General features: G+C 47.8%; 1 protein-coding gene across 2 annotated transcripts in view; it reads left to right on the top strand.

Annotated features, from left to right (window-relative positions):
* Nucleotides 1–18,506, top strand: part of BTK (Bruton tyrosine kinase) — a 562,758-nt gene that overhangs the window by 195,597 nt on the left and 348,655 nt on the right. The gene's annotated exons all lie outside the window — the stretch shown is intronic.

Genomic DNA, 18,506 nt, shown 5'->3' with positions numbered 1-18,506 from the left:
TGGAGGAGGATTACTTTCACCTCTTCCCCTGTTAGATTCCCATTGTGCTGTGACATCACCCTTATACGCTGTGTAAAGCATACTTTTTAACTTGTTTTGGAACTGCTGCATCCTTTCCGACTTCCGGTAATTCGGTAACATTTCAGCCACTTTCTGCTTATACCGGGAATCTAGTAGCATGGCCACCCAGTACAGGTCGTTCTCCTTCAGCCTTTTTATACGAGGGTCCCTCAACAGGCATGACAGCATGAAAGACCCCATTTGCACAAGGTTGGATGCCGAGCTACTCCTGTCCCGTTCCTCGTCCTCACTGATCTCATTGAAGGTCTGTTCTTCCCCCCAGCCACGTACAACACCATGGGTACCAGATAGGTGACAACGAGCACCCTGGGATGCCTGCTGTGGTTGGTCTTCCCCCTCCTCAAAGCCACATTCCTCCTCTTCCTCAGACTCCTCTTCCAGCGTTGCCGCAGGTCCAGCAAGCGATGCTGATAAGGCTGTTTCTGGTGGTGATGGTGACCACAACTCTTCCTCTTCCTCTTCACGCTCATCTACGGCCTGATCCAGCACTCTTCGTAGGGCACGCTCCAGGAAGAAAACAAATGGGATGATGTCGCTGATGGTGCCTTCGGTGCGACTGACTAGGTTTGTCACCTCATCAAAAGGACGCATGAGCCTACAGGCATTGCGCATGAGCGTCCAGTAACGTGGCAAAAAAATACCCAGCTCCGCAGAGGCTGTCCAAGCACCCCGGTCATACAAATACTCGTCGACGGCTTTTTCTTGTTGGAGCAGGCGGTCGAACATTAGGAGTGTTGAATTCCAATGTGTCGGGCTGTCGCAAATCAAGCGCCTCACTGGCATGTTGTTTCGCCGCTGAATATCTGAAAAGTGCGCCATGGCCGTGTAGGAACGCCTGAAATCGCCACACACCTTCCTGGCCTGCTTTAGGATGTCCTGTAAGCCTGGGTACTTATGCACAAAGTGTTGTACTATCAGATTCAACACATGTGCTATGCACGGCACATGTGTCAACTTACCCAAATTCAATGCCGCCAACAAATTGCTTCCGTTGTCGCACACCACTTTGCCAATCTCCAGTTGGTGCGGGGTCAGCCACTGATCCACCTGTGCATTCAGGGCGGACAGGAGTGCTGGTCCGGTGTGACTCTCTGCTTTCAGGCAAGTCAACCCCAAGACAGCGTGACACTGTCATATCTGGGATATGGAATAGCCTCTGGGGAGCTGGGGGGGGGGTGCAGTTGATGTGGAGCAAGACGCAGCAGCAGAAGAGGACTAAGCCGAGGAGGTTAGCGAAGAGGATGGAGTAGGAGGAGTAGAGGAGGTGGCAGCAGGCCTGCCTGCAAGTTGTGGCGGTGTCACCAACTCCTCTGCAGAGCCACGCATTCCATGCTTGGCAGCCGTCAGCAGGTTTACCCAATGCGCAGTGTACAGTCGTGGCCAAAAGTTTTGAGAATTACATAAATATTGGAAGTTGCTGCTTAAGTTTTTATAATAGCAATTTGCATATACTCCAGAATGTTATGAAGAGTGATCAGATGAATTGCATAGTCCTTCTTTGCCATGAAAATTAACTTAATCCCAAAAAAACCTTTCCACTGCATTTCATTGCTGTCATTAAAGAACCTGCTGAGATCATTTCAGTAATCGTCTTGTTAACTCAGGTGAGAATGTTGACGAGCACAAGGCTGGAGATCATTATGTCAGGCTGATTGGGTTAAAATGGCAGACTTGACATGTTAAAATGAGGGTGATGCTTGAAATCATTGTTCTTCCATTGTTAACCATGGTGACCTGTAAAGAAACGTGTGCAGCCATCATTGTGTTGCATAAAAATGGCTTCACAGGCAAGGATATTGTGGCTACTAAGATTGCACCTCAATCAACAATTTATAGGATCATGAAGAACTTCAAGGAAAGAGGTTCAATTATTGTTAAGAAGGCTTCAGGGCGTCCAAGAAAGTCCAGCAAGCGCCAGGATCGTCTCCTAAAGAGGATTCAGCTGCGGGATCGGAGTGCCACCAGTGCAGAGCTTGCTCAGGAATGGCAGCAGGCAGGTGTGAGCGCATCTGCACGCACAGTGAGGCGAAGACTTTTGGAAGATGGCCTGGTGTCAAGAAGGGCAGCAAAGAAGCCACTTCTCTCCAAAAAAAACATCAGGGACAGATTGATCTTCTGCAGAAAGTATGGTGAATGGACTGCTGAGGACTGGGGCAAAGTCATATTCTCCGATGAAGCCTCTTTCCGATTGTTTGGGGCATCTGGAAAAATGCTTGTCCGGAGAAGAAAAGGTGAGCGCTACCATCAGTCCTGTGTCATGCAAACAGTAAAGCATCCTGAGACCATTCATGTGTGGGGTTGCTTCTCATCCAAGGGAGTAGGCTCACTCACAATTTTGCCCAAAAACACAGTCATGAATAAAGAATGGTACCAAAACACCCTCCAACAGCAACTTCTTCCAACAATCCATCAACAGTTTGGTGAAGAACAATGCATTTTCCAGCACGATGGAGCACCAAGCCATAAGGCAAAAGTGATAACTAAGTGGCTCGGGGACCAAAACGTTTACATTTTGGGTCCATGGCCTGGAAACTCCCCAGATCTTAATCCCATTGAGAACTTGTGGTCAATCCTCAAGAGGCAGGTGGACAAACAAAAACCCACTAATTCTGACAAATTCCAAGAAGTGATTATGAAAGAATGGGTTGCGATCAGTCAGGAATTGGCCCAGAAGTTGATTGAGAGCATGCCCAGTCGTATTGCAGAGGTCCTGAAAAAGAAGGGCCAACACTACAAATACTGACTCTTTGCATAAATGTCATGTAATTGTCGATAAAAACCTTTGAAACGTATGACGTGCGTGTAATTATATTTCACTACATCACAGAAACAACTGAAACAAAGATCTAAAAGCAGTTTAGCAGCAAACTTTGTGAAAACTAATATTTGTGTCATTCTCAAAACTTTTGGCCACGACTGTACGTGATATACCTGCCCTGACCGTGCTTTGCAGACCAGGTATCAGTGGTCAGATAGACCCTTGCCCCAACACTGTGTGCCAGACATGCCATGACTAGTGTTGAGCGCGAATATTCGAATATCGAATTTTTTTCACGAATATCGGCACTTCGCTAATTCACGAATATTTCGAATATAGTGATTTAAATTCGATATTTCGAATATTCTTTTTTTTTTTTTTTTTTTTTTTTTATATTTTTTTCTTTCCCACTTCCCTAAAGTTGTTCTTACCTGTCCTTTGGATTCCTGGCTTCCTGGCTGCTCCAGTCAGTGCCCGTTGCCGCTTCTGCCGACTTCCGTGCTCATGGAGCGTCCCCATCACCATGGGAACGTCTCCATATACTAGAATGTACTGTCGGATTTGAGAATTACGTGAAAAATCGCAATTCGATTATTTCAAGTTATAATAATCGAATTTCGATTTTAACTTAGCACTGCTATATTTAATTCTAGCCTAATATGGAATATAGCAGTGCTAAGTTAAAATCGAAATTCGATTATTATAACTTGAATTAATCGAATTGCGATTTCAACTTGGACCTGGTTTACTATGGTTTGCTTGGTAGAATTAGCGAATATGACGAATGTATTCGTCATATTCCACAAAACGAAGATAACGAAGTATTCTGCATCTTCGTTTTAGCTACCTATTCATCAACTTCGCTAATTCTAGCAATCATATAGGAAAGTTTACTATAGAGACAGCTAAGTTTAATTCGCTATGCGATTATATGACTGCTTTTAAAAAAAAAAAAAGGTCATATAATCGCATAGCGAATTAAACTTAGCTGTCTCTATAGTAAACTTTCCTATATGATTGCTAGAATTAGCGAAGTTGACGAATAGGTAGCTAAAACGAAGATGCAGAATACTTCGTTATCTTCGTTTTGTGGAATATGACGAATACATTCGTCATATTCGCTAATTCTACCAAGCCAACCATAGTAAACCAGGTCCAAGTTGAAATCGCAATTCGATTAATTCAAGTTATAATAATCGAATTTCGATTTTAACTTAGCACTGCTATATTCCATATTAGGCTAGAATTAAATATAGCAGTGCTAAGTTAAAATCGAAATTCGATTATTATAACTTGAAATAATCGAATTGCGATTTTTCACGTAATTCTCAAATCCGACAGTACATTCTAGTATATGGAGACGTTCCCATGGTGATGGGGACGCTCCATGAGCACGGAAGTCGGCAGAAGCTGCAACGGGCACTGACTGGAGCAGCCAGGAAGCCAGGAATCCAAAGGACAGGTAAGAACAACTTTAGGGAAGTGGGAAAGAAAAAAATATAACAATAAAAAAAAAAAAATTCAAGTTATAATAATCGAATTTCGATTTTAACTTAGCGCTGCTATATTCCATATTAAGCTAGAATTAACGAATATGGAATATAGCAGTGCTAAGTTAAAATCGAAATTCTATTATTATAACTTGAATTAATCGCATTGCTATTTCAATAGGAGAGTAGCCTTTAAGTTAAAATCGCAATACGCAATTATTTAAATCGCATATTAATCTCGATAACAAGAATAATGACGAATATTCGGTTTCGACGAATATAAAACGAATATTCTATCGAATATTCGCGAATTTCGTCGAAATCGAATATGGCACCTGCCGCTCATCACTAGCCATGACTTCCTTTTCCACAATAGAGTACAGGTTGGGGATTGCCTTTTGTGAAAAAAACATTTGGCCGGGTACCTTCCACTGTGGTGTCCCAATAGCTACAAATTTTTTGAAGGCCTCAGACTCCACCAGCTTGTATGGTAAAAGCTGGCAGGCTAAGAGTTCCGGGCAAGGGGGTGACATTGGCTTCTTACGCTCAAACATTTCCTTGACAGACACCTGACTGTGGGCAGATGAGCAGGAACTGCTGAAGGTGAGAGGCGGAGAGGCGGGTGGTTGAGAGGGGGCAAGGAGGACAGCAGTGGTTGACGTGGCTGAAGATGCTGGACCAGGAGGAGGATGGTGGCTTTGAGTTTGTGTGCTGCTTGTACTCATCATGTGTTGGTCCCATAGGCGTTTGTGATGTGAGATCATGTGCCTTCGCAAAGTTGTACCTAGGTGGGTGTTGGACTTCCCACGACTCGGTTTCTTTTGGCACAGATTGCAAATGGCATCGCTGTTATCAGAGGCAGACACACAAAAAAATGCCACACTGCTGAGCTTTGCAATGACGGCATTCTGGTGGTGGCAACAGCATGCGTTGATTGGCGTGCTGTCTGGCTGACCCCGGGTGCCGATACATGCTGTCTGACTGTGCCACTAGCTCCTTGCGATGACCTCCCCCTGCTTCCAACTCGTCTCCTCCTCCTCTCTGTCTCCCCATCTGAACTTTCCCCCTGTTCTTCTTCTCTTCGAGCGGGCACCCACGTGACATCCACGGACACATCGTCATCATCAACCGCTTCACTTGTATCTGACAACTCAGAAAAGGAAGCAGCAGCGGGTACAACATCATCATCATCACACCGTACGTTCATGTGTGTAATGCTGCCTGACTGAGACATATCCCTTTTATCTACATCCTCCTGCAATAATGGTTGCGCATCACTCATTTCTTCCAACTAAATAACTCCTCTGACAGATCAAGTGAAGCGGCTGTGGTGCTAGTGTTGGTGGTGGCGGCAGGCGGGCGAGTGGTAACTTGAGAGGTGCCCGAAGCTGAGCTGGAGGAGGATGGTGTGTCAAGGTTCCGAGCGGAAGCTGTAGAAGATTGGGTGTGTGTGTTAGCCAGTCAACTATGTCCTCAGAACTTTTCGAGTTCAGGGTACGTGGCCTCTGAACACTGGGCATTATTCTAGGGCCAAAGGAAATCACAGCACCACGACCACGATGGCCCCTGCGGGGTGGCCTGCCTCTGCCTGTCATTTTTTTTTTAGATTAGTGGTACTATGTGTGAAAGGTACTGTGCCACCCGATATGAGTGGTGGGCAGTGGGCACAGTACAGTCTGTGGGCCTGACACATACTGGCAGGCAACTGCAATTATATTACAGAGAAAAAATTGTTTTACTGTTTTAAATGCAAGCTACTGTGCCACCTGATATGAGTGGTGGGCACTGGCAGTGGGCACAGTACACTCTGTGGGCCTGACACACGCTGGCAGGCAACTGCAATTATATTACAGAGAAAAAAATGTTTTACTGTTTTAACTACAAGCTACTGTGCCACCAGATATGAGTGGTGGGCACTGGCAGTAGGCACAGTACACTCTGTGGGCCTGACACACACTGGCAGGCAACTGCAATTATATTATAGAGAAAAGAAAAAAAAAGCAGACTGATGTACTAGCCCTAAATGGGCTTTTTGGGGTGCTGTCAGGACGCTGTCCTTACAGCAGATCAGATGAGTCTTTGAGGACTGGAGTGGACACAGAACACTGGCCTAGCTAACGATTTCCCTATTAATTCAGCAGCAGCACTCTCCCTGCTCTCACTAACACTGCAGCTTCAGAATGAATCTAAGATGGATGCTGTCTTTGCTTTTTTATAGAAGGTGGGAGGGTCTGGGAGGGAGGGTATGCTGATTGGTTTGAATGTGTCTGCTGACTGTGAGGTACAGGGTCAAAGTTTGCTCAATGATGATGTATAGAGGGCAGACCGAACATCTCATATGTTCGCCCGCCGCGGCGAACGCGAACAAGCGATGTTCATCGGGAACTGTTCGCCGGTGAATAGTTCAGGACTAGAGTTGAGCGAACACCTGTATGTTCGGGTTCGAGAAGTTCGGCCGAACTTCCCGGAAATGTTCGGGATCCGAACCCGACCCGAACTTCGTCCCGAACCCGAACCCCATTGAAGTCAATGGGGACCCGAACTTTTTGGCACTAAAAAGGCTGTAAAACAGCCCAGGAAAGGGCTAGAGGGCTGCAAAAGGCAGCAAAATTTAGTTAAATCCCCTGCAAACAAATGCGGATAGGGAAATGAATTAAAATAAAAATAAAATAAATAAAAATTAACCAATATCAATTGGAGAGAGGTCCCATAGCAGAGAATCAGGCTTCATGTCAGCAGAGAATCAGTCTTCATGTCATAGCAGAGAATCAGGCTTCACGTCACCCAAAACTGGAACAGTCCATTGTCATATATTTAGGCCCCGGCACCCAGACAGAGGAGAGAGGTCCCATAACATAGAATCTGGCTTCATGTCAGCGACTCAGCAGAGAATCAGTCTTCATGTCATAGCAGAGAATCAGGCTTCACGTCACCCACCACTGGAACAGTCCATTGTCACATATTTAGACCCAGGCAGAGGAGAGAGGTCCCATAGCAGAGAATCTGGCTTCATGTCGGCAGAGAATCAGTCTTCATGTCATAGCAGAGAATCAGGCTTCATGTCACCCACCACTGGAACAGGCCACTGTCAGATATTTTTAGGCCCCGGCACCCAGACAGAGGAGAGAGGTCCCATAACAGAGATTCAGGCTTCATGTCAGAGGAGAATCAGTCTTCATGTCATAGCAGAGAATCAGGCTTCACGTCACCCACCACTGGAACAGTCCATTGTCACATATTTAGGCCCAGGCACCCAGGCAGAGGAGAGAGGTCCCATAGCAGAGAATCTGGCTTCATGTCAGCAGAGAATCAGTCTTCATGTCATAGCAGAGAATCAGGCTTCATGTCACCCACCACTGGAACAGGCCACTGTCAGATATTTTTAGGCCACGGCACCCAGACAGAGGAGAGAGGTCCCATATGTCACGGCTGTATGTGAGCAACAAGAGCATACACTGTAAATAGAGCTACTGACCGGACCCAAACTAGGGAGGATAAAGGGTGACCCCTGTCAGACCCTCAAAGCTCTCCCTATGCTGCTAAAGCACATGCCCGGATCCAAATGGTGGAACGAGGCATGCCCGCGTACCTAAGACTGATGACCACTGTAACCCCTACAATAGTGGAAGGGGCACGGCCACCGGTGCCCTGCTCAGTATATGGAGGGAACCGTGGTCGCCTCAGATCCAGTCAGAAAATAAACAGATACACTACAATGTCTGCACACTTAGCTGAAGGAGCTGCAGCAGCAGAGAAGACGGATCCAAAGACAGCTGGCAATATCCGGAGTACTTGCTGCAGCAGAACACAGGTCCAGTGAAATGATAGCTTACAAGTGAAGATACTCAAGCAAGAGCTACAACTCAAATGAGAAATATAATCCACACCCTACAAAGGAGGAGGGGTGATTTAAAGGCAGGGAAATCAAACGCAGGAGGAACAGCTGGGAGGAAGGAAACAAAGTAAAAACCTCATCACAGGGGCGGAGAAACAGAGCAGTGAGAACTCCTCCAAGCTCTAGTATTGACATCATCACAGGGGTGGAGAAAAAGAGCTGTGAGAACGTCTCAAAGCTCTGGTAGTGACAGTACCCCCCCCCCCCCCCCTCTACGGGTGGACTCCGGACACCCAGGACCCACCTTCTCAGGATGAGCCCTATAAAAAGCCCTGATGAGGCGAGTGGCTTTAATGTCCGACACCGGAACCCACATCCTCTCCTCAGGACCATAACCCTTCCAATGAACGAGGTACTGAAGAGAACCGCGGACAATGCAAGAGTCCACAATTCTGGAAACCTCAAACTCCAGATTGCCATCAACCAAAATCGGAGGAGGAGGCAAAGAGGAGGGTACCGTGGGCTGGACATATGGTTTTAAGAGAGATCTGTGAAATACATTATGTATCTTCCAAACCCGTGGAAGATCAAGACGGAAGGCAACAGGATTGATGACTGACAAGATTTTATAAGGCCCAATAAACTTGGGACCCAATTTCCAGGAGGGAACCTTCAGTTTAATATTTCTTGTAGACAACCACACCAGATCACCCACATTCAGGTCCGGACCAGGCACACGTCTCTTATCAGCCACACGCTTATACTTCTCACTCATCTTTCTAAGATTACTCTGAATCTTTAGCCAAATGGTAGACAAAGACGAGGAAAATCTCTCCTCCTCAGGTAAACCAGAAAGAGCCCCTCCCGAGAATGTCCCAAACTGCGGATGGAACCCATATGCACCAAAGAATTGTGACTTATCAGAAGATTCCTGACGACGGTTGTTCAGAGCAAACTCAGCAAGAGGGAGAAATGAACACCAATCCTCCTAGTTCTCTGCCACAAAACAGCGCAAATATGTCTCCAGATTCTGATTGAGGCGCTCAGTCTGACCATTCGAAAAGCAGAAGAGAAGGACAGCCGAACCCCCAGGCGAGAACAGAAAGCCTTCCAGAACCTGGACACAAACTGCGTGCTTCTATCGGAAACAATATCAGAGGGAATGCCATGCAATTTAACAATATGGTCGACAAAAGCTTGCGCCAACGTTTTAGCATTGGGTAAACCAGGGAAAGGTACGAAATGAGCCATCTTGCTAAAACGGTCCACCACCACCAGGATCACCGACTTCCCTGAGGAACGAGGAAGTTCTGTGATAAAGTCCATGGACAGGTGTGTCCAAGGACGGGAAGGTATGGGTAACGGGAGAAGGGAACCTGAAGGCCGTGAACGAGGGACCTTAGCGCGAGAGCACGTCTCACAAGCAGCCACAAAACCCTCCACCGACTTACGAAGAGCCGGCCACCAAAATCTCTGAGCAATGAGATCTACCGTGGCTCTACTCCCGGGGTGACCAGCAAGAACAGTATCATGATGCTCCTTGAAGAGTTTGTGACGTAGCTCAGGAGGCACAAACAACTTCCCAGAAGGACAACGGGCAGGTGCCTCAGTCTGGGCAGCCTGGACTTCGGCCTCCAAATCAGAATATAGAGCAGAAACAACTACCCCCTCCGCCAAAATGGGACCCGGGTTCTCTGAGTTTCTTCCTCCGGGAAAACAGCAAGAGAGAGCATTTTTGATCCCAGGGCAGAATGTAACAACAAAATTGAATCTGAAGAAGAACAGAGACCATCTGGCCTGTCTCGGATTCATACGCCTGGCCGACTCCAAGTATGCCAGATTCTTATGGTCGGTAAAAACGGTGATAGGGTGCCTGGTCCCCTCCAACCAATGGCGCCATTCCTCGAAAGCCAACTTGATGGCCGACAACTCCCTATCTCCCACATCATAGTTTTTCTCTGCCGGGGAGAGTTTTTTAGAGAAAAAGGCACAGGGTCGCCATTTGGCAGGAGAAGGGCCCTGGGACAAAACCGCACCCACACCCACCTCGGAAGCATCCACCTCAACAATAAAAGGTAAGGAAACATCGGAATGCACCAAGACGGGAGCAGACGCAAAACTCTCTTTAATCTTAGAAAAAGCTGCAAGATCCTCCTCCGACCAAGAGGAAAAATCCGCCCCCTTTTTTGTCATGTCAGTGAGGGGTTTGACAACAGAGGAATAATTCAAAATGAACTTTCTGTAATAGTTCGCAAAACCCAGAAAGCGCATCAATGCCTTCTGATTCTCAGGAAGCTCCCACTCAAGTACAGCATGGACCTTCTCCGTATCCATGCGATAACCAGAAGCAGAGAGGAGAAAACCCAGAAATTGAATCTCCGATACCATAAAAAGACATTTCTCCAGCTTGGCGTACAATTTATTTTCCCGCAGAATCTGCAGAACCTGAAAAAGATGATCCTGATGGGTCTGAACATCAGGGGAAAAAATCTAAATATCATCAAGATACACCAATACAAATTTCCCCATTAAATGGTAGAAAATACTATTAACAAAATGCTGAAAGACGGCCGGAGCATTCATCAGGCCGAAAGGCATAACGAGATTCTCGAAATGCCCGTTAGGGGTATTTAAAGGCCGTTTTCCATTCATCCCCCTCTCTGACCCTGACCAGGTTGTACGCGCCTCTCAAATCCAATTTGGAAAAAACCTTGGCCCCAACAATTTGGTTGAAGAGGTCCGGGATCAGAGGAAGGGGATAGGGATCGCGAATCGTGATACGGTTCAGCTCCCTAAAATCTAGGCAAGGTCTCAGAGAGCCATCTTTTTTTTTAACAAAAAAAAACCCTGCGGCAACAGGTGGTTTTGAGGGACGAATATGCCCCTTATCGAGACTATCGGAGATATAGGTTCGCATTGCGATTCTTTCCGGTTGTGAGAGATTGTAGAGGCGTGCTTTTGGCAGCTTGGCGCCGGGAATGAGGTTAATGGGACAGTCAAACTCCCGGTGAGGAGGTAGCTCCTGAACACCGCTCTCGGAAAACACGTCCGAGAAATCAGAGAGAAATGATGGCACAGTTTTAGTAGACACCTCTGCAAAAGTCGCTGTGAGACAATTCTCTCTACAAAATTCACTCCACTCATTTATTTGCCTTCCTTGCCAATCAATAGTGGGGTTATGTCTAGTTAGCCAGGGTAACCCCAAAACTAGAGGAGAAGGCAATCCGTTAAGGACAAAACAAGATATATCCTCCACATGAGTGTCACCTACAGCTAGCCGGATATTGTGAACAATGCCCTTCAGAGATCTCTGTGAGAGTGGAGCAGAGTCAATAGCAAAAACAGGTATATCCTTTTCTAATGTGCAAACCTGAAAACCATGCATGGCTACAAATTGAGTGTCAATAAGATTGACGGCTGCTCCACTATCGACAAAAATCTCACAAGAAATGACTTTGCTCTCTAGCGCCACCCTGGCAGACAGGAGAAAACGGGAACTGCAGGTCAGAGGAAAAGCATTAACTCCTACATCAACTTTGCCCAAAGTAGCAGATGAAGCAGAATTTGATGATTTACCTTTTGAGGTTTTTCTCTTATTATCGCTCTTAGTACAGTTCAAGAATCTCCTAGACGGACAAACATTTGCCAAATGACCTATGCCCCCACAACAAAAACACACCATACTCTGAGGACTAAATCCTCTTTTATCAGGGGCAAGTCGACCTAGCTGCATGGGCTCCTCCTCAGAGGGGAGCGAGACAGGATGAGGCCCCTGCACACTGAATGAGTCCGCACCACTGCCCCTAGACTGACAATGGCTGGACAGAGAGGTCTCGTTTCTTTCTCTTAGACGCCTGTCAAGGCGTACCGCCAATGACATGGCAGACTCTAAGGACGTTGGTCTCTCATGGAAAGCAAACGCATCTTTCAATCTCTCTGAGAGACCATGACAGAACTGACTCCGGAGTGCAGCATCATTCCAACCTGAATCAGCTGCCCATCTCCGGAATTCAGAACAATAAAGCTCCGCAGACAGTTTGTTCTGGCATAAAAAACGTAAGTTAGATTCGGCCAGAGCAACACGATCCGGGTCATCATATATCTGCCCCAGGGCCACAAAAAATCTTTCCACGGATCGAAGGGAGGGATCCCCTGATGGCAGCGAAAAAGCCCAAGTCTGAGCATTACCCCTGAGCAGGGAGATGGCAATCCTCACCCTCTGCTCCTCATTACCAGAGGAGTGGGGACACAAGCAAAAATGGAGTTTGCATGCCTCTCTGAAGCGAACAAAGCAGAGCCCAATGCTTGAAGCTGAGTCATAGATTGACGGAGATCCGCTACCTCCAAAGAAAGACCCTGCATGCGGTCAACCAGGCCAGAAAGCGGATCCATGTCAAAAAGGACGGTTTTGGTGGATTATAATGTCACGGCTGTTTGTGAGCAACAAGAGCATACACTGTAAATAGAGCTACTGACCGGACCCAAACTAGGGAGGATAAAGGGTGACCCCTGTCAGACCCTCAAAGCTCTCCCTATGCTGCTAAAGCACATGCCCGGATCCAAATGGTGGAACGAGGCATGCCCGCGTACCTAAGACTGATGACCACTGTAACCCCTACAATAGTGGAAGGGGCACGGCCACCGGTGCCCTGCTCAGTATATGGAGGGAACCGTAGTCGCCTCAGATCCAGTCAGAAAATAAACAGATACACTACAATGTCTGCACACTTAGCTGAAGGAGCTGCAGCAGCATAGAAGACGGATCCAAAGACAGGTGGCAATATCCGGAGTACTTGCTGCAGCAGAACACAGGTCCAGTGAAATGATAGCTTACAAGTGAAGATACTCAAGCAAGAGCTACAACTCAAATGAGAAATATAATCCACACCCTACAAAGGAGGAGGGGTGATTTAAAGGCAGGGAAATCAAACGCAGGAGGAACAGCTGGGAGGAAGGAAACAGAAAGTAAAAACCTCATCACAGGGGCGGAGAAACAGAGCAGTGAGAACTCCTCCAAGCTCTAGTAGTGACATCATCACAGAGGTGGAGAAACAGAGCTGTGAGAACGTCTCAAAGCTCTGGTAGTGACACCATAACAGAGAATCTGGCTTCATGTCAGCAGAGAATCAGGCTTCATATCACCTACCACTGGAACAGGCCACTGTCAGATATTTTTAGGCCCCTGCACCCAGACAGAGGAGAAAGGTCCCATAACAGAGAATCTGGCTTCATGTCAGCAGAGAATCAGTCTTCATGTCATAGCAGAGAATCAGGCTTCATGTCACCCACCACTGGAACAGGCCACTGTCAGATATTTTTAGGCCCCGGCACCCAGACAGAGGATAGAGGTCCCATAACAGAGATTCAGGCTTCATGTCAGCAGAGAATCAGTCTTCATGTCATAGCAGAGAATCAGGCTTCACATCACCCACCACTAGAACAGTCCATTGTCACATATTTAGGCCCAGGCACCCAGGCAGAGGAGAGAGGTCCCATAGCAGAGAATCTGGCTTCATGTCAGCAGAGAATCAGTCTTCATGTCATAGCAGAGAATCAGGCTTCATGTCACCCACCACTGGAACAGGCCACTATAAGATATTTTTAGGCCCCGACACCCAGACAGAGGAGAGGTTCATTCAACTTTGGGTTGCCCCGCAATATAATGGTAAAATGAAAATAAAAATAGGATTGAATGAGGAAGTGCCCTGGAGTACAATAATATATTGTTAAGGGGAGGTAGTTAATGTCTTATCTGCACAAGGGATGGACAGGTCCTGGTTCATTTTTATGAACGTCAGCTTGTCCACATTGGCTGTAGACAGGCGGCTGCGTTTGTCTGTAATGACGCCCCCTGCCGTGCTGAATACACGTTCAGACAAAACGCTGGCCGCCGGGCAGTCCAGCACCTCCAAGGCATAAAAGGCTAGCTCTGGCCACGTGGACAATTTGGAGACCCAGAAGTTGAATGGGGCCGAACCATCAGTCAGTACGTGGAGGGGTGTGCACAGGTACTGTTCCACCATGTTATTGAAATGTTGCCTCCTGCTAACACGTTCCGTATCAGGTGGTGGTGCAGTTAGCTGTGGCGTGGTGACAAAACTTTTCCACATCTCTGCCATGCTAACCCTGCCCTCAGAGGAGCTGGCCGTGACACAGCTGCGTTGGTGACCTCTTGCTCCTCCTCTGCCTTCGCCTTGGGCTTCCACTTGTTCCCCTGTGACATTTGGGAATGCTCTCAGTAGCGCGTCTACCAACGTGCGCTTGTACTCGCGCATCTTACTATCACGCTCCAGTGCATGAAGTAAGGTGGGCACATTGTCTTTGTACCGTGGATCCAGCAGGGTGGCAACCCAGTAGTCCGCACACGTTAAAATGTGGGCAACTCTGCTGTCGTTGCGCAGGCACTGCAGCATGTAGTCGCTCATGTGTGCCAGGCTGCCCAGAGGTAAGGACAAGCTGTCCTCTGTGGGAGGCGTATCGTCATCGTCCTGCGTTTCCCCCCAGCCACGCACCAGTGATGGGCCCGAGCTGCGTTGGGTACCACCCCGCTGTGAACATGCTTCATCCTCCTCGTCCTCCTCGTCCTCCAGTAGTAGGCCCTGTCTGGCCACATTTGTACCTGGCCTCTGCTGTTGCAAAAAAACTCCCTCTGAGTCACTTCGAAGAGACTGGCCTGAAAGTGCTAAAAATGACCCCTCTTCTTCCTCCTCCTCCTCCTCCTGGGCCACCTCCTCTTCCATCATCGCCCTAAGTGTTTTCTCAAGGAGACATAGAAGTGGTATTGTAACGCTGATAACGGCGTCATCACCACTGGCCATGTTGGTGGAGTACTCGAAACAGCGCAACAGGGCACACAGGTCTCGCATGGAGGCCCAGTCATTGGTGGTGAAGTGGTGCTGTTCCGCAGTGCGACTGACCCTTGCGTGCTGCAGCTGAAACTCCACTATGGCCTGCTGCTGCTCGCACAGTCTGTCCAGCATGTGCAAGGTGGAGTTCCACCTGGTGGGCACGTCGCATATGAGGCGGTGAGCGGGAAGGCCGAAGTTACGCTGTAGCGCAGACAGGCGAGCAGCGGCAGGATGTGAACGCCGGAAGCGCGAACAGACGGCCCGCACTTTATGCAGCAGCTCTGACATGTCAGGGTAGTTGCGAATGAACTTCTGCACCACCAAATTCAGCACATGCGCCAGGCAAGGGATGTGCGTCAAACCGGCTAGTCCCAGAGCTGCAACGAGATTTCGCCCATTATCGCACACCACCAAGCCGGGCTTGAGGCTCACCGGCAGCAACCACTCGTCGGTCTGTTGTTCTATACCCCCCCACAACTCCTGTGCGGTGTGGGGCCTGTCCCCCAAACATATGAGTTTCAGAACGGCCTGCTGACGTTTACCCCGGGCTGTGCTGAAGTTGGTGGTGAAGGTGTGTGGCTGACTGGATGAGCAGGTGGAAGAAGAGGAGGAGGAAGCTGAGTAGGAGGAGGAGGAGACAGGAAGCAAAGAATGTTGCCCTGCGATCATTGGCGGCGGAATGACGTGCGCCAAACAGCTCTCCGACTGGGGCCCAGCCGCCACTACATTTACCCAATGTGCAGTTAGGGAGATATAGCGTCCCTGGCCGTGCTTACTGGTCCACGTATCTGTGGTTAGGTGGACCTTGCCACAGATAGCGTTGCGCAGTGCACACTTGATTTTATCGGATACTTGGTTGTGCAGGGAAGGCACGGCTCTCTTGGAGAAGTAGTGGCGGCTGGGAACAACATACTGTGGGACAGCAAGCGACATGAGCTGTTTGAAGCTGTCTGTGTCCACCAGCCTAAATGACAGCATTTCATAGGCCAGTAGTTTAGAAATGCTGGCATTCAGGGCCAGGGATCGAGGGTGGCTAGGTGGGAATTTACACTTTCTCTCAAATGTTTGTGAGATGGAGAGCTGAACGCTGCTGTGTGACATGGTTGAGATGCTTGGTGATTCAAGTGGTGGTGTTGGTGGTACATCCCATGTTTGCTGGGCCGCAGGTGCCAACGTTCCTCCAGAGGCGGAGGAAGAGGCCGAGGCGGCAGCAGCAGAAGAGGTAGCAGGGGGAGCCTGAGTGACTTCCTTGTTTTTAAGGTGTTTACTCCACTGCAGTTCATGCTTTGCATGTAGGTGCCTGGTCATGCAGGTTGTGCTAAGGTTCAGAACGTTAATGCCTCGCTTCAGGCTCTGATGGCACAGCGTGCAAACCACTCAGGTCTTGTCGTCAGCACATTGTTTGAAGAGGTGCCATGCCAGGGAACTCCTTGAAGCTGCCTTTGGGGTGCTCGGTACCAGATGGCGGCGGTCAGTAGCAGGCGGAGTCTCTTGGCGGCGGATGTTCTGCTTTTGCCCACTGCTCCCTCTTTTGCTACGCTGTTGGCTCGGTCTCACCACTGCCTCTTCCTCCGAACTCTGAAAGTCAGTGGCACGACCTTCATTCCATGTGGGGTCTAGGACCTCATCGTCCCCTGCATCGTCTTCCACCCAGTCTTGACCCCTGACCTCCTGTTCAGTCTGCACACTGCAGAAAGACGCAGCAGTTGGCACCTGTGTTTCGTCATCATCAGAGACGTGCTGAGGTGGTATTCCCATGTCCTCCTCATCAGGAAACATAAGTGTTTGTGCGTTAGTGCATTCTATCTCTTCAACCCCTGGGGAAGGGCTAGGTGGATTCCCTTGGGAAACCCTGCCAGCAGAGTCTTCAAACAGCATAAGAGACTGCTGCATAACTTGAGGCTCAGACAGTTTCCCTGATATGCATGGGGGTGATGTGACAGACTGATGGGCTTGGTTTTCATGCGCCATCTGTGCGCTTTCTGCAGAAGACTGGGTGGGAGATAATGTGAACGTGCTGGATGCACTGTTGGCCACCCAATTGACTAATGCCTGTACCTGCTCAGGCCTTACCATCCTTAGAACGGCATTGGGCCCCACCAAATATGGCTGTAAATTCTGGCGGCTACTGGGACCTGAGGTAGTTGGTACACTAGGACGTGTGGCTGTGGCAGAACGGCCACGTCCTCTCCCAGCACCAGAGGGTCCACTAACACGACCACAACCATGTCCGCGTCCGCGTCCCTTACTAGATGTTTTCCTCATTGTTACCGTTCACCACAATAAGAAAAATATTATTCGGGCCAATGTATTGAATTCAAATTCAGGCCTTTTTTTATAGACACCTAACACTATCTGGCTATCTATTTAGGTACCGTATTACACTAATACAGGCACACCAGTAATGACAGATTTAGCTGAATATAAATTTGAGGCCTATTATTTAGGCGCTGGGTGACAGGTATACGTTTACGGACAGAATTAGACGTGGATCTGCACAGTAGCGTGTGTGTGAAGTTCTTGAGAATTACCCTATCAGCACCTTTAATCTAATATACCCTTTTAGGGATAGATTTAAAGTAGGCCTGATACAGCTGAAACCACTAATTTAGAGAATTGCAAAATTGGGAATTGTATTTCAAACCCGAACAAAAACTGTGCTTTGACGGACACTAAATAACTTGACCAGCTAAAGCAGTAATGACAGATTTGGATGAATATAAATGTGAGGCCTATTTTTTAGGCGCTGGGTGACAGGCTCAACTTGCCCCTGATGTAGTATATGGCCAAAAAATAACCACACTATTGATGGTTAAATGCACTTGATGACAGCTTGACCCTGATGTAGGATATAGCCAAAAAATAACCACACTATTGATGGTTAAATGCACTTGGGTGACAGGCTCAGCTTGCCCCTGATGTAGTATATGGCCAATAAATAACCACACTATTGATGGTTAAATGCACTTGATGACAGCTTGACCCTGATGTAGGATATAGCAAAAAATAACCACACTATTGATGGTTAAATGCACTTGGGTGACAGGCTCAGCTTGCCCCTGATGTAGTATATGGCCAAAAAATAACCACACTATTGATGGTTAAATGCACTTGATGACAGCTTGACCCTGATGTAGGATATAGCAAAAAATAACCACACTATTGATGGTTAAATGCACTTGGGTGACAGGCTCAGCTTGCCCCTGATGTAGTATATGGCCAAAAAATAACCACACTATTGATGGTTAAATGCACTTGATGACAGCTTGACCCTGATGTAGGATATAGCAAAAAATAACCACACTATTGATGGTTAAATGCACTTGGGTGACAGGCTCAGCTTGCCCCTGATGTAGTATATGGCCAAAAAATAACCACACTATTGATGGTTAAATGCACTTGATGACAGCTTGACCCTGATGTAGGACATAGCAAAAAATAACCACACTATTGATGGTTAAATGTACTTGTTGGCAGCTTGTGCTGGCGCACCA

Source organism: Bufo bufo, chromosome 8 (genome assembly GCF_905171765.1).
Source record: "Bufo bufo chromosome 8, aBufBuf1.1, whole genome shotgun sequence".
NCBI classification, from domain to species: domain Eukaryota; kingdom Metazoa; phylum Chordata; class Amphibia; order Anura; family Bufonidae; genus Bufo; species Bufo bufo.
Note: the sequence above shows the minus strand (reverse complement) of the source record. Positions and strands in the feature narration are given on the sequence as shown.